This window comes from Equus caballus, chromosome 3 (genome assembly GCF_041296265.1).
Source record: "Equus caballus isolate H_3958 breed thoroughbred chromosome 3, TB-T2T, whole genome shotgun sequence".
Classification (NCBI taxonomy): Eukaryota; Metazoa; Chordata; class Mammalia; order Perissodactyla; family Equidae; genus Equus; species Equus caballus.
This window is the reverse complement of record NC_091686.1, coordinates 22,339,243-22,355,776: the sequence shown is the minus strand read 5'-3', so window position 1 is coordinate 22,355,776 and position 16,534 is coordinate 22,339,243.

The window sequence follows — 16,534 nt, the reverse complement described above, 5'->3', positions numbered from 1 at the left end:
GTCAGCTGACGAGTGAAAAAGCAGAATGTGGTGTATCCATACAATAGAATATTATTCAACCATAAAAGGCAATGAAGTACCGATGCATGCTACAACTTGATAACCTCAAAAACATTATGCTAAGGGAAAGAAGCCAGACACAAAAGGTCACATATTGCATGATCCCATTTATATGAAACATCCAGAACAGGAAAATCCACAGAGACAGAAAACAGATTAGTGGTTGCCAGGGCCCTGGGGGGAGGGGGACGGGGGAGTTATTTCTTAATAGGTACTGTTTCCTGGTGAGGCAATAAAAATGTCTCAGAAATAGAGGCAATGGTTGCACAACATTGTAAATGTAGTAAATGCCACGAATTGTACACTTTAATATGGTTAATGGCTCATTTTATGTTGTGTGAATTTTACTCAACAAAAAATCCATAAAAGGAAAAAACACTGAATAGTCCCCTTACATGTTCTTGGTTAATATTTAACTTTTTTTTTTTTTTAAAGATTGGCACCTGAGCTAACATCTATTGCCAATCTTCTTTTTTTTTTCTTCTCCCCAAAGACCCCCAGTACATCATTGTTTATTCTAGCTGTAGTCCTTCTAGCTGTGGCATGTGGGACGCTCAGCATGGTTTGATGAGCAGTGCCCTGTCCGCGTCCAGGATCCAAACTAGGGAAACCCCAGGCTGCCAAAGCGGAGCTCTGGAACTTAACCACCCGGCCACCGCCAGCCCCAGTATTTTTTAACATTAAGTTCAAAGAGTTGCAAAGGATGTAGTTTCTGGTATGCTGTATGACACCGATGCACTGCCGGCTCTGCCAAGAGGGCAGCTCTCCTTCCGTATATCATAAATAATATTTTTAAATAAAACTGTTACACCATTCTTTTACATGTAAAATATATATATAATATATCCATACAATTTTAATGCTCTAAAATTTGATACCCCTTCACCTATTTTTGAAAATACATGAACAACCTTTTCTTCTTTTTGTTTTTTGAGGTAACATTGGTTTATAACATTATATAAATTGCAGATATACAACATTATATTTCGATTTCTGTGTAGATTACATCATGTTCACCACCCAAAGACTAATTACCACCCATCAGCACACACATGTGCTTACATCACCCCTTTTGCGCTCCTCCCTCCCCCCTTCCCCTCTGGTAACCACCAATCCAGTCTCTATCTGTGCGTTTGTTGTGAAGAAACTCTTCTTTCACCGTCACGTATTTTATATCACTCCTTTTTCTCCTTGAAATTATATTTCCATTACATTTCCCTACAGATCTTTATCCTTGTGTAATTTTTAAAGGTTTTTTTTTTAGTGCCCTGTTACCGAAGGATCCAAATATTAAGAATTTCTTCGGGATTGGGTTGTTATAACTGGTAGTAGTATATACTTGATCAAAACATCATAAATATCACAAATTTTGATTAATAATATAATTATTAAACACAAAAAGAAAAAAATTGTTGAAAATACAGATCTCTTAATAGAGTAGATAGGGCTTTTTTTTTTTTCCTGTTTGTTCACACATTCATGGATAAATATTACCTCTTGCTAAAATGAAAGCGTTCAGCATAAACTCTCATTTCTTGATTTTGTCTCTATACATTTAGGCACTGTTCTCACAAACATAAGTAGCTGGGAATGGAGAGTTTTGTTGTATCAATGTCAGTCACTCAATCCTTTCAAGGTATATGCCAAAAATCACACAGTGGTTAATCATCAAAAATTAGTTTTAGGGGTCGGCCCAGTGGCACAGCAGTTAAGTTCACACGCTCCGCTTCTCAGCGGCCCGGGGTCCGCTGGTTTGGATCCCAGGTGCAGACATGGCACCGCTTGGCAAGCCATGCTGTGGTAGGCGTCCCACACATAAAGTAGAGGAAGATGGGCACGGATGTTAGCTCAGGGCCAGTCTTCCTCAGCAAAAAGAAGAGGACTGGCAGCAGTTAGCTCAGAGCTAATCTTCCTCAAAAAAAAGGAAAAAAAATTAGTTTTAGGGATCTTTCCATTGACAGCTAGATTAGGTGCTTCTTCAATGAGTTTATTTTTTTAGATTTGTTTTTGATTTATCTTTTAATTTTTATTATTGAAAAGTTCAAGTCTACGCAAATGTAGAAGAAGAATAAAATGAATCTCCGTGTGACCACCATGCAGCTTCAACAATTTTGTCAACCCATGGCCAAGCTTGTTTCATCTCTACCCTTCCCCACCATCTGCCCTCTGCCCCGACCCCTTCACTACTGCTGGATTATTTTGAAGCAAATCCCAGGTATCATAACACTTCATCTGTAAATACCTCTCTCTATATCTCTAAAAAATAAGGATTTTTTTAAAACAAACCAGTACACCTCAAATGTGTAAACCATCCAACATCCAGTCAATGTTCAAATTCTCCTGGGTCGTCTCATACGTGCTGTTTTTTTGGTTTGGATTTTAGCGTTGGTTTTCAACCCAAGAGCCTATCAAGGTCCACAAATTGCGCTTGGCTGATATTTCCCTTAAGTCTCTTTTAATCCATAGATTTTTCCTCCTTGTTTTTCTTTTCTCTTGCAATTGATTTGTTGAAAAACTGGGTCATTTGTTCTATAGAGTTTTTCACATTCTCGGATTTTGCTAATTACATCTCTTTGGCCTCTGTATTTCCTGAAAATTGATATTTAGATCTCGAGACTTGGTCAGATTCAGATTTGATACTGAGGCAAGAATCTTTCATAGGTGATGGGTGTGGGGCCTTCCTATTTCCCTACAGGTACATAAAGTTTGAATGTCTCCTTTTTGTGATAGGATTAATCAGTGGGCTGAGTATCATCTACTCATTATCAAGTTTCCTATCAGCTTTTCATCTAATGGTTTTAGCAGCCATTAATGATCACTGCCTAGATCCATCACTTCATTACAAGTTTCTCCTTCAATTTGATGAAAATAAATCATTGGAAATCCACAAAAGAATTTTGTTGCCTAGTTATTGGAGCCATTTACTTTCTCAATTTCTGAACACTAGTATACTCAAAAAACTTCCAAGAATTATCATTAATTATCGTATTACATACTCAGTAATGTTGAGAATTATATAATTATAATTAATTATACTTGATTCTCTTTCACTTAAGAGACACCTTGTTTAATCTGATATACTCAGAATATATTGGGAAAATCAAAATATTAATTCCGGGGGGCTGGCCCCGTGGCATAGTGGTTAAGTTCAGAGCTCCTCTTTGGCAGCCCAAGTTTGTGGGTTCCGATCCTGGCTGGGGATCTACACCACTTGTTAGCCCTGCTGTGGCGGTATCCCACATAAAAAATGGAGGAAGACTGGCACAGATGTTAGCTCAGAGCTAATCTTCCTTAAGCAAAAAGAGGAAGATTGGAACAGATGCTAGCTCAGGACAAATCTTTCTTAGCAAAATAAATAAATAAATTAATTAATTCCAATACACCATAGCCAATACAGTCTTTTTTCAATAAAAATAGCTTTATCTCATCCCATATTTTAAATACATTTTTGTTAAAAATCTTAGAGATTTATCTCATTCCATTCATGGAAAATACTCACCATACGACCTAATTGGCAACTCTGATCCTCACTTTCAAACCAATAAACTAACTCAGAGCTAACTTCTTTCTGGCTTTTAAAATTCAAATAAATGTGTTATTAAGAATTTTTGAAGAATATTATAAAAATTACTCAGAAATAAATTATCGAACACATCTTGTAAGATACACTACTAAAAGCAGGAAAGAATCAAATAATGTAACTGTCATATAATTAAATTTATTCTCATTTAGAATAATTTATAAAAACAAGATAATTATTCAATTTGCCATCACTTAATCATAATACTCCAATATAATGTGCAGCTAACATTGTAAGTTATTTACAAAGCAAGAATATGAGGGAAGATATGTTATTCCTTTGATATGTGCATGTGCACATATCAATATCAGGTGTTCAGCTTTTGAAAATAATTAAATAAAATGAGGTATAAAAATCAGAATTAACTTTATTAATTTTGCTAGACATCCTGATTGAACTTTCCCTATGAAAGAGAAAGGTGTCTATTGCACTAGTTGGTCCAGCATTTGCATCATTAAACATTTTGTAAAATAAAATGAGGATTGACTGCTACTAGAATAAACATTTCAGGATACACTTTGATTAAATGACCTTTAACTACCAGACTGATTAATGTACAGAAAATCTGAAAGAAATCACATAAAACTTTTGTTGGCAAGTTTATCCAGTAACTTATCCAGTAAGATATCTTGAATAAATTGTTAGTCCCAGACCACATCCAAGTTTCCTTGAAAAGAATCAGCTGTACAAACTTGTACCCCTTTGGAGGAACTTTTCTTTCCACAAGAGATATGTCCCGGGGTGAGGGGTGAGTAGTGAATGGAATGTACTGAATGGAATGGTTTACCTTAAATATGGAGGGAGAAAGGCACTTTTAGGATGTGATGTTTGCTTCGCTTTCACGGGGTTGTTGCTAGGAGCAAAGCTTTCTTCAACAATAAACCAGAGGCAGAGGAGGCAAAGTCATTTCCACCCCACTTATCGCTCTCCACAGCATTCAAATTCAGAATATCCCAATGCAGGCCAATACTTCCTAATAAGAAAACGTACAAGACAATGGAAGACAAATGGTAGGCAGGTTTTTTTCCCCTTTGATTAATTATTAAAGGAAGCTTTTTAGAAATCCATATTTCAAAGTATCCCTTTGTTTGGTGACCTAGAGGTTTTGACTCCCCCAGGTAGTTCCGGCAGATTAAGAGCCTGCATTCCTTTTGTGAAAGCGAGAGAAGGGCAGATTATAAAAGGGGTTTAGGAAAGGAGAACCAGCAGGGGCAAGCTGGTCTGCTTTCCGAGAAGGAATATGAAGCTGAAGATCTAGAAACGGATTCCCTTAGAACTGTCTATGCTGCTGTTCCCAGTTTGAAGACCACTGACAGCTCACCTCTGGCTTCAAGGATATTTCCTTGGACTGGGAAAAGGCAGATATAGCACACTTGACCACTAATTTGCTTCAGAACTTGGAGAACATTCTTTAGCTTAATTGTTGTAATCTGGAAAGTGGAACCAATATCTGGTTTCCTGTTTCCTTCCCATGGTATTTTGAGAATTAATCATGAGTTAATAATACTACTTAGGTTTAAATAGCACTTTTAACTTTCCCAAAGACTTGTTGTCTGGGTCCTGTGTTTCCCTCCTAACTGTCCCTAAAAGCAAGACTTGCCCTTGTGTGACAGATGGGCATCATGGACACCTAGGGCAAGATTTGCCAAAGAGCTCACAACAACCAAGTGAGCTGGTTGGGAATAGCACCTACACTTACCTCCTTTCTCCAAATGCATCAGCCTGGGAAAATACCAAGAAACCAACAAAAGCAGAGCACAAAGAAATGACTAATTAAATTAAAAGCCAGCAAATAAACAGAACGAATGAGGGATAGCCAGTATGTATACTATATACAATGCATAGTACGATCTAACTTTATAGTACATCCAGATTTTTTTTAAATCATCATTTTCATAAAGTAAAAGAATCCAATTAATGCTCTTTGTCTATTCCATAAAACTGTGACACAGTTAACTGAAGGAGGAAGAAACAAAAACCTGAAGCACCCAAAGGCAGTCTCCATCCTAAAATACACACTCATTCTTGACTGTCCAGTGATCTGTAACACACTTCCTACTTCTGTGACCGTGCTGCAAGATGATCCCCCTGCGTGGAACACTGCCAGCCAAACAAGGAAGTCCTTAGAAATAATCACAATTCAGGAAAGATGGGCTGTTTGCTTCATTTGAAGAAAGTTTCGTGGTTTTTGACTAGTAATATAAAAGCTGTTGCAAAAGAGTAAGTTTTCCTTCCACCTCTTCTCTCCTACCACTCTGTTCCTTTCCCCAGAGGTAATCAATGAGAAAGAATTCAAAACATGAAATGTGCTGTAATCCTGTACATACCATGGGCAACATGAAATAAACCATTGGGGTTAATCCGTAGTGCAGGAAGGGTTTGGATATTGTCAGACCTTTGTTACGGAAGACTAAGTATAGAAAGTTGGCAGCAGGGTCTACTCAAGGGTCAAGGTAAAAACTGACAGATCACATAAGCATTAAAAAAAGAGGATGAAGGAGAAACGAATGAAATAATGAGTCTCGGAGTACTCAATCATAACTGGGAGCCCAAGACAGGAAAAGAAGTTTCCGGAGGTCCATAGAGCAGTTAAGATCAGAATAAACCCAGGTAACCAAGACCAGTCAAACCATGCAAAACCTAGGCATGGGGTCAGGTCCCAGGCCTGCCCCTCTTTCTCAGCTGACCCAGAGACTGATTAATGATCCTGAGCCCCTGCCCCCGCTCTGTAAAAGTTCTATATGATCTAAACTGCTTCAGGAACAGAGAACTCTTACATTTCAGACTTCGGAAGAAACTTAAAATTTTATCTAATACATCTATACTCAAGCAATTTGATCTCAGGGCCCTTAATACTCTTAAAGATATTGAGAACCCTAAAGAGTTTTTGTTTATGTGGGCCATATCTATCAATATTTACCATATTGGAACTTGACCCTGATAAGTTTTTTTAAATATTGATTATTTTAAATTAAGCATAATAAACATATTACTTGTTAATGTAAATAACATGTTTTATAAAAAAAATAACTATATTTTCGAAAACAGAAAAAAACTAAGTGAACAGATTGGCATTATTTTACATTTTTGAAATTAGTCTGGCTGAATACAAGACAGCTGGATTCTCATCTCTGCTTCCGCATCTGAGGTGTTTGAGATCACATGGCATGTGGCCTCGTGAAAACCATAGTATGCACACAAGAGTGGTTTTGCAGTACAGCCCCCCTGAAGGGTCTTGGGGACCCCAGTGGTTCCTGGACCACTCTTTGAGAACTGCCGATTTGATGTAATGTAGAATTGCACTTTGTTGTAATGCCACTTATTAGCAATGTGACTTTTGGTAAGTTACTTAACCTCTCTAGGCCTCAGCTTCTCTAGTTGAAAAGTGGGACTAATAATGGAAGGTCCCTTTTATGACTATGTGGATTCCTGCAAATGTTGTATTCTAACCTTCGTTTAAATATATGTGAGGTGATACTTATAAATGCTTAATACAGTGCTTGGCTAATAGCAATTACCCAAATGATGGCACTTCCTACTGTTGTTGTTAAGATTTATTATTAACTACATAGCAAGCATTGTGCCGGGCACCGAGGGTCATAACAAAGTGAGTAAGATGGCCTGAGTTGCTTAAGAGTAGGGAAGATAAACACATATCTAGAACAAAACAGATCATCTCAAGAATGATAGAAAAGAGGGGGAAGTTGCATTCATTCATTCATGCAACAAATATTTATCAATTGCCCCCCACGCGCCAGGAGCAATAGCCCGGAGGGGGCCAGTGTAGTGGAGCCAAGCGAGTGAATAGGAGGGAGGGAGGGCGGCAGGAGGTAAGTGGGGGATATGAAGAGATGGAGGCGGCCCATGCACACACTGTGCAGGCCTTTGTAGGCTAATGTGATTGGGGATACAAGGAAATGTTTCATGAGAAAGTGGCATTTGAGTTAGAACTTGAGAAGAGAAAGGATTTTGGAATAGGGCTGATGTACATATTCTTTTATTCACTCATTCAACAAACATTTGATTTTTCTGCTGAGTCTGCTCCATGTTACATGAACAAAGGATTCCTATTCGCAAAGAAGGTATTTTTGCATTTAATTGTTTTTATTATATAAGGAATACATGCTCATTTTAAAAAGTTACAACATACAGGTGAGCAAAAATGAGAAAATAAGTACCACAGTCCTCCTATCCAGAGAGAACAAGGTCAAGACCAGGATCAGGGTGAGGTGAAACAAGGCATTTGCCTCGGGTGCAAAATTTACGGGGGTGGGGGCGCTAAAATTTCAGTCATCAAGATAAATAATATTTGAATGTAATATTTTTTAAAAATCAAAATTATTTCCAAAAACCCAGGATGACACAATACCTAAATTTTAAATAAAGGCAGGATCCAACCCTGCACTCGCCCCATTCAGCCTCACTCGCCATCCCAATCTTGGCCCTGACTCTGCTTAGTTACGACCCTGTGTGTCCCCTCTCCCTTCCAGATCCATTCTCTGCCTACTCTGGGCCCTGGGAGGCTGATCCCTGAGGACCGCACCAATGGGCTCCTTTGCCTTCTGGCTTCCACCTGGGTTCAGCCGAGGTACAAGCCAATCTGCAGGAAACCAGAGAGTCAGGCACTTCTTTCCCTACTCCTTCCCTTCTCATCACCCAAGTTTCGGCAGTGGTTGCTTCCTCCACAAAGAGGCCCCTCTCCCACACCTTTGGCTGTCACAGAGGTCCCCTTCCCACTTCAGGCCTCGAGGTGCTAACGGCTTCCTGCTCTTGCGGGACCCTGGGTACCTCAGGTCTCTTGTTGATCCCCTGATGCTGCTCACATTTCTGTAAATTGATCGTTTGGAAGGAATTTCCTTCTGAATTCCAACTTAGGGAGTCTCCGTTTCTTATGGGAACCTTGACTGTTACTGTCACCGGCAACATTAGGTCTAAGATATTGGCGTTTTTTAAAGAAAGAAAAGTTTGTTAATTTCAAGGCTCCATATAGATGATATTAATACGTGTTTTATGTGATTATATTATGTGTTTAGGAAAACTGTCCCTATACTAGCTTAAAATATCCTACTGTGGAGATTTGCTAGAGAAAAATACAAGCAAAAATCATCATCTGTGCTTCTTTTCCCTTTGCTCCTTCCTCTGTTCCAAGGCACCGGTTACCTCTGCTTCGCTCTTTTCTCCCAGGCCAAACGCTCTTTCCACGCATTTCTAGCCTGGGGCCTGCTGCCTGCGGTGACTTTAACCTAAGTCGTTCCCTGGATGGAATGCAGGGAGGGTGAGGGGCAGGGCCGGGCAATTACTGTGTCACCTGGGAAAGGGCTTGGAAGGACACCCTAGAGCTGGAGCAGTAGGACCACCTGGGTCCCCTCTTACTACACACTTGAAGAATTCAGGGGGGCAACGGCACAGCTCTGCCGGTGGTCTACCCTCAACCTCCCCTAACTGGCCCCTACCCGACCCCTGACCCACGCCTGCTCCTTCCTGGTTCTTTGGGCATCCTGAGGACTGGGCTGCGTGGTGAGCTTCAGGACTCCGTTTCCATAAGATGCACCTGCCAGATTCAGCCCTAAGCCAGCGGGACCAGCTTTTCTGTCCACACGGAGCTAAAAAAAGCTGCAAGTGCCGGCCTGCCAGGGTAGACTTCCTCCTCACCTCCTAAATAAATAGTGGTCACGTTCATTCAGTCCTCACAGCCTGTTGATTACACTTCACGCCTGTCTGATGACAGATTTTAAACACTGGACGGAACATTCACTGTGTAAAAGAAAACATCCCTGGGCCCAGAGGAGGAAGCCCCCTCCCGCCGCCACCGGCCCGCCCCTCTGGCCCGCTCTCCCTCTCCCGGAGGCCCGCGCTGGGAGGCAGGGGGTGGAGGAGTATGTGGCGGCCAAGGCGGATCTCGAAAGAAAAGTTCCTGGATGGAGGAAATGTGACAAAAGGAGGACAATGAAGTAGAGTGAGCATCCACGCCCGCAGCAAGAAGGCCAAGGCAGCCGCGCTCTGCCGGGCGCCCCGAGGGGTCAAGGTCTACGTGCTTGGCGCGCCCTGCCCGGAGAGCCCCAGGAATACCCGAAGGCGGCCGCGCTGACATCTCCTGGATGGATGGCCGCAGGAGGGCTGTGAAACCTCCTTTCCCACACATTTTAAAGAAAGGAAAGAATGAATCTAAGTTAGGATAGTTTTACATCTTGCCCCTTTATCTTTTGCTTGGACGATTAGCCGAGTTTAGAATTTCCTTCTTTGTGTTTAGATTCTTTCCCCTTGGATTCAACAACATTAAATGAACACCTGCTGTGTACCAGACACTATGCTTGGTGCTGGGACACAAAAGGGAAGACCCTCAAGGCCCCTACAGTCCAATAGGGGAGACAGACATGTAAAGGAATGTACGTAATTACAGAAGTTTGTACAACCCGGAGGATGATTCTGTGGGTGGACAGGGAGGGAGAGGAGACACAACTGAGCTTGGGGATAAGGGAAGGTTGCACAGACAAGGCATGTCTGAGCAGGGTTCAGAAAGCTAAATAGGAGTTTGTAAGGTGGAATGGGAGTACAGTGGAGGGGAGAACATTCTAGAAAATACAGGTATAGAGGAAGGCAGTGTGAAGACATGCTTCTATCGCCAACATGACGTGAGATTTTGGATATTTATCCTTCCTGACTCTAAGTTCCACTTGCATAAAAAGAAATAGTGGCACCACAAAGCAAATACAATTAGTGAATAATAAAACACTTTTCAAGGACAAAACGACACGACACCCTCACACCCGACAGGTAAGTGCTACTACAACTCAGGTGAGATATGCTCTTGGAAAGAGCGCTTAGAACAGTTTAACCAAATGTTGATTCTGGTTTGCGATACATGGAGTCTCATTCATTCTTCTGACCTCTACCCCCAGCTGTAATTAGTTTTTCACAGAACTAGACCAGCAGGAGAAAACTAGAAGAAAATGAGACAACTCAACAGCCAAAAAAAAAAAAAACCCAAATAATTTATAGACTCCCAATGGACAACGGGCTAAATGACTGTAACGAAGAGAATAGCAAACCTTATGATCCCAAAATAATTTCTTGGTCATTTGCATCCAGTAAAAATTTAGACTTTAATGAGACGTGATTTTCAAATAAATGCTAACATCATCTGCATAGTAGTATTTTGTTATTAAATTATTTGATATGACTTTTCAATGTGTTTCTGCAAAAACCATCCCACAGCATACCACTGTAGTCTAGCAGCTCAGATTGACCTAATGCTTCATTACTTTACTCCCTTGCTCAAAAGTTGTAACTGTCTCCTGCTGAGGAAAAGATAATGTTAAAATGACCCTAACCTTATATTCAAACCACAACTGGGCTTCTTCCCGCCCTCCTACTCTCAGCCTTTTTTACTGTTTCTCTACGGAAACCCTCTTCTTTGGCAAAACGAGATTGCTCAGTGTCTCCAAAACATGCCACACCATGCGATCATTGACCTTTCATAAGGATGACATTCTCACCTTCCCAGCCCATACCTGACTAGGCTACTAGATATAATTTCCTCTGCAGATCCCTAGTGGAAATTCTCTCTTCCTCGTTTTTTTTATATTGATACAAATAATGTTATACAATTTTAAGCAATGCAAGTTTCTTGACATGATTTAGGAAATATCAGTAGCACAATGGTTTGGTATTGTGTACTGAAGATAATGGTAAGGATATCTAGACTGAGTCATAGCCACTTATTTACACTCTGCCCTTTAAAGTGTATTTATAGAATTTAGATTATCTTTAAATTGTTCTATACAGTATAATAAAATATAAAATCAAGTGCCCAATGTTTAAGAAATGACCATTATACTTGAGGTAGAAAAGCACTTTAATCTGTGATGAGAGTTTATTTTTTATTGTAGCTTCACGTATCTTGTTGAACCAGGTTTTCTGTGGGTTTGTTGATTTGATTACATTGTTTAGTTATGGGGAATTTTGTACCTGTTGTGTGCAGAGCATTAAGTTCCTTTATAAAGGTTGAACAAAGGTTCATTCATTCATTCCTTCCACAAGCTTTCACTGAGCACCTTCTATGCTCCAGGCATTGTGACAAGTGCTAGACTTACACAGATAAAAGGTGGCCCTGTCCTAACAGAGCCCCCTAACATTAATACAGGAGACAGGGATAAGGCTTGTGACAGAGCTATGCTCAAGGGACTGTGTATCAATGATCCAATGCCACAATGATGCTGAGTAACAACCAACCACATAACTTCAGTGGATAGAACAATATCTGTTAATTTCTCACGCATCTGGGGGTGGTTGCCACGGCAATTCTGCTGGTTTTGGTTGGGCTCACTGATGTGTTTGGGGTTAGCTGCTGTTGGCTGATCTAGGATGGCCTTACCATGATGATTCAGCTCTCCGTGTGTCTCATCCTCCAGTAGGTATGTCCTCATGGCGGTGGCTTAGACACAGAGGAAGAGCATGCCCAACTGCACAAGCGGTTTTTAAGCTTCTGCTTAAAAATATCCCATTGGTCAAAGCAAGTTGCATAGCTGAGACCTGAATCAGAGTTATATGGCACAGGGCGTGGGTACAGAGATGGGAGAATTGGGGTCATCACTATGATCTATCCAAGGCTCTGAACACACACAACAGAGGCATCTAACTCGGCCTAGGGAGATAAGGAATGGTTTCTGAGAGGTGATGCTGCTGACTGGAGTTGAATTTTGAAAGGGAAGATGGAAGATAGCTGGATAATAAAGGAAGAATGTGCTTTAAACAGAACAACCCACAGTAGCTAAGAACTTCAGAGAGTGTAAGTACTTCTGCATCTTTGTCTCTTGGGATGCATATACCCTTCACCTGTTAACCTTTTCCCCATTTCCTGTCTGGAATTTAGGTGTGACTCCTAGATGTGCATCAGCCTTCTTATGACAGTGAGGCAAAAAGCATTATGTTGAATGTCTACAGAAAGAAGGCACCTACCAACGTCACAGGGCCATTGTGACAGCCCCAACTGACTAGGCCCAGACTTCTTGTCACATGGGTGAGCACCCAGGAAGTCCTGTAAAATCTCCTGGAGAACTACCCTGCCTTCACTGTTTCATGCTCCACCATTAATTCCCTTTCTTCCTTCAATCAAAACTCCCCTTCCTTCAGTCAAGCTGACTGCAGACGCTTTGCATCATTTGCAGAAGCAGTGATATATTTATCTCCAAGATGAGGTTTCTAAATTTCTAGAATTTTAGGTGCTCTGGATAAGACAACACCTCTCCCATGGCCTCCACATCATCATTGCCAAGAGTAAAGAGCGGGCACCTCAGACTCTCCTTCCCACCTCCCTTTCCTCAGTATTCACAGTTTGGCCACCACTATCTGCCTTGAGACCTCGTTATCTGTTATCACGATCCCCTTTATCCTGGTTTGTGCCAATCACACAAGAAGCCCAGGATCCTGGGTAGCTCCTTACCCCTTGCATTTCATCCCAAATGGCCCTGTCCATCCCGTTTTCTGACACCATATCCTACCCTCCTCATCTCCTGAAACTCTCAGGAATTCATTGTCAGGATCAGCAAAATCCCTCTTTCCTCAAAGTCTCTGAATTTTGCCTTCGTCTTCTTGTGCTAAAGGAAACCTAGGGCTCCTTTGAGGACACTGCTTCCTCTGCAGCCCTCTCAAGCAGTGGCTGTTTTTCTCCCACATGCCGCAGTGGAATAGGTGTCCTCCTTGTTCCTCATTGCTGCTTCCAGACCATTCTGCCTCCCTCCTTCCTAAAACTATCCAGCTTTGATTCTGATGTTAGCCAGACTATGCTACCCTCATTGCAGGCGTATGTCCACTGTCACTCTCCAACGCCGCTCCTACATGATCTCAATATTTTTATAGATGATCCTTCCAAGATGCCAATTTCTAAAATCCTTGACCTTCTCTTCTCCAAAAAGCTTGTCCTCTTAGCTCAGTTGTTCCCCTCATGTCCTTGTTTCACCTCTTGTCTGGCTTAGATTCCATGGCCCATTGTTATAATAACTCCTTCGATTACACCCTTGCTTCCCTTTCCCCCTCTCTCACTTCATTGTCCTTTCCTAACAGAAGACAAGCCTTAATTAAATTGAACTCTCCACCTATGCCTGCACAAGTGCAGCCACTGAACATGGCTGGAAAACTCACACACCTGTGCCAGCTGCTCTCATTTTAAGTTTATGACCACTTACCTCAGAAAGGTCTTCCATGTCACTATCAGTCCCATTTACATTACCCTAGCATAGTCACTAACCTATCCTCACAGATGGCCGTTCTCTCCCTACTCCTCTCTCTTCAAACTTTCCATAACTTCCTCCCCATCCTCAGACTCAGATGACAACCTTGTCAACTAGTTTGCTGAGAAAATAAAAACAATAAGAACAGAATGTCCACAAACTCCTAGAATATCATCGCTCCACCTAACTGTATCTGTACTCATATACTTTGCCTTCCCTCCCATTAGTAAAGATGATGTGAGGGCCGGCCCTGTGGCCGAGTGGTTAAGTTCGAGCGCTCTGCTATGGTGGCCCAGGGTTTCACTGGTTCGGATCTTGGGCACGGACATGGCGCTGCTCATCAGGCCACATTGAGGTGGCGTCCCACGTGCCACAACTAGAAGGACCTGCAACTAAGATATACAACTATGTATGGGGGGGCTTTGGGGAGAAAAAGCAGAAAGAAAAAGAAAAAAAGATGATGTGTACGTGCTCCTAACTCAGGCCAACTCCTCCACTTGCGTACACCTGATTCCATCACTCCAACCTTTCTCCTCTCTCTCCTGGATCATTTCCATTAGCAAATAAAACAGCTGTTGTTTCTCCCATCTTTAAAGGGAAAAAAACCTGTCTCTTGACTTCACTTCCCCTCCCAACCACTGTCCCATTTCTCCTCCTCTTTAGATAATAAGAGTTGGTTATCCTCCATACCTCCAATTCCTTTCCTCCCATCAGATTTTCATGTTTATGACTCCACAGGATGTCCTCTTCTCAAGGTTGTTAATGACATCTATGTTGCTCTATCCAATGATCAATATACAGTCTCTATCCTTCCTAATCTTTCTGAAGCTTTTAACACAATTGATGACTCCTTTCTCCTTGAAACACTTTATTCTTTTGGCTTCCAGGACACCATATTCACTCTGTTTTCCTCCTAACTTGCTGGTTACTCCTTCATGGTTTCCTTTGTTCTCGTCTCCATCTTCTCACTCTTTCTGAGTGTTCTCATTCAGCCTTTTAGGTCTATATACCATCTCTATGTTGATGACTCTTAAATGTATATCTCCAGCCTGGACCCCTCCTTTGAACTCTAGACTTATATATCCAACTACCTGCTCAACATTCCCACTTGGATATCCAATAGGCACTTTAACTTAACATATCCAAAATCAAACTCCTGATTTCCACCCCAAAACCTAATTCTTCCTGTTTTTTAAAATGGCAACCATATCTTTGAGCCAGCCTTGACTGCTCTCTTAATCTCATCCCCACATCTGATCCATCAGTGAGTTATTTGATCCTACCTTTAAAACACATGTTTTCGTAGATATTTTAGAATCCACTGCCTTCATGGCTACTACCGTGATCCAAGCCCCTGGTCTCTTGCCTAGCCAACTAGCTGATCTTCCAGCTTCTGCCCTTGACCCTCTTATGGTTTCTTCCCCTCACTGTATCTCAAATGATCTTTTTAGAATATGAATCATTCCTAAACTCTTACTCACCAGTAGCTTCCCAATTAGGAGAACTAGTAAGGACTTCCCAACTAGTAAGGACTAATGCATTCCTACACAATTTGTCCCACTCTGCCCTTTGTTATCTCTGCACTTCCTCTTTTACTACTCTCCCTCTGACTCACTGACTCACTCTCACGCTACTTTCTTTGCAGTTCCTGGCTTAGTGCCTCTATAGCTGCCTGTTCCCTTTGCATGAATGGTCTTTCCTCAGCTATTTTCTTGGGGGTTTTTCCCCCCTCACGTCTTTCAGGTCCAGACTAGAATGTTGCTTTCCCTGACCCCTCTTTTTAAAATTGGAACAAAGTCCACCCCCAGCCACAATCTCCCTCTTCTTCTCTCCTTAGTTCCTTCATAGCACTTACCACAATCTGATATACTACACATTTTATTTATATGTTTGTCTCCCATCCAATCGAATGCAAGCTCCACAAAGGCAGAGAATTTCGTCTGTTTTGTTCACTGATGTTGTCAGGGCCTAGAGCAGAGCCGAGTATGTAACAGACCCCCAACAAATATTTTTGGAATTTATTGCATGAAGGAGATTATGACGGAGAGTAGTGAAACACCAGCTCCTAAAAGGTGCTTAAAGACACACCAAGCAGTTTTCATCCTGACTATAATGAGCTCCATTGCAGTACTGCCATCAGAGAAGCGATAGGGATCGGATCTAGACATTGAAAGCTCACTCTAACTGCAGGGTGGAGCAAAGACTGCAGGGGCTAGGACTGGAGGTACAGGGAAGAGTTGAGGGGTTGTTGGCAGAAATTCAAGAAAGAAAAATTGAGAGCCTAGTGAAGACAGTGGCTGTGGATATAAAGTGAAGGGGAGCAAATTTATTTAGGCTTAGAATAGACAGACCTTGGTGATCAATGTGATACCTCGGGTTCCAGCCCACCAGAAGACACCCTTTTATCTCCCCAGATTTCACCCCCAGACACTCTGTGACTGGGCCATCATGGATCGCCTGCAGCAGTCTCTGGAGATTTTTGAAAGCCTGGAGGAAAATTCTCAGATCCCATCCTGGCCCGATCCCAGATAAGGCATCCTTTGTCCAATAATGTCAAGCTCCTGAACTATCAAAGACACACAAGATTAGGCTTTATGAGAAACTCCTGGCTTTTTATTTCCCATTTTCTCACCCTCTCTGCCCTGTTTGGGAGCCTCAAGAAAGC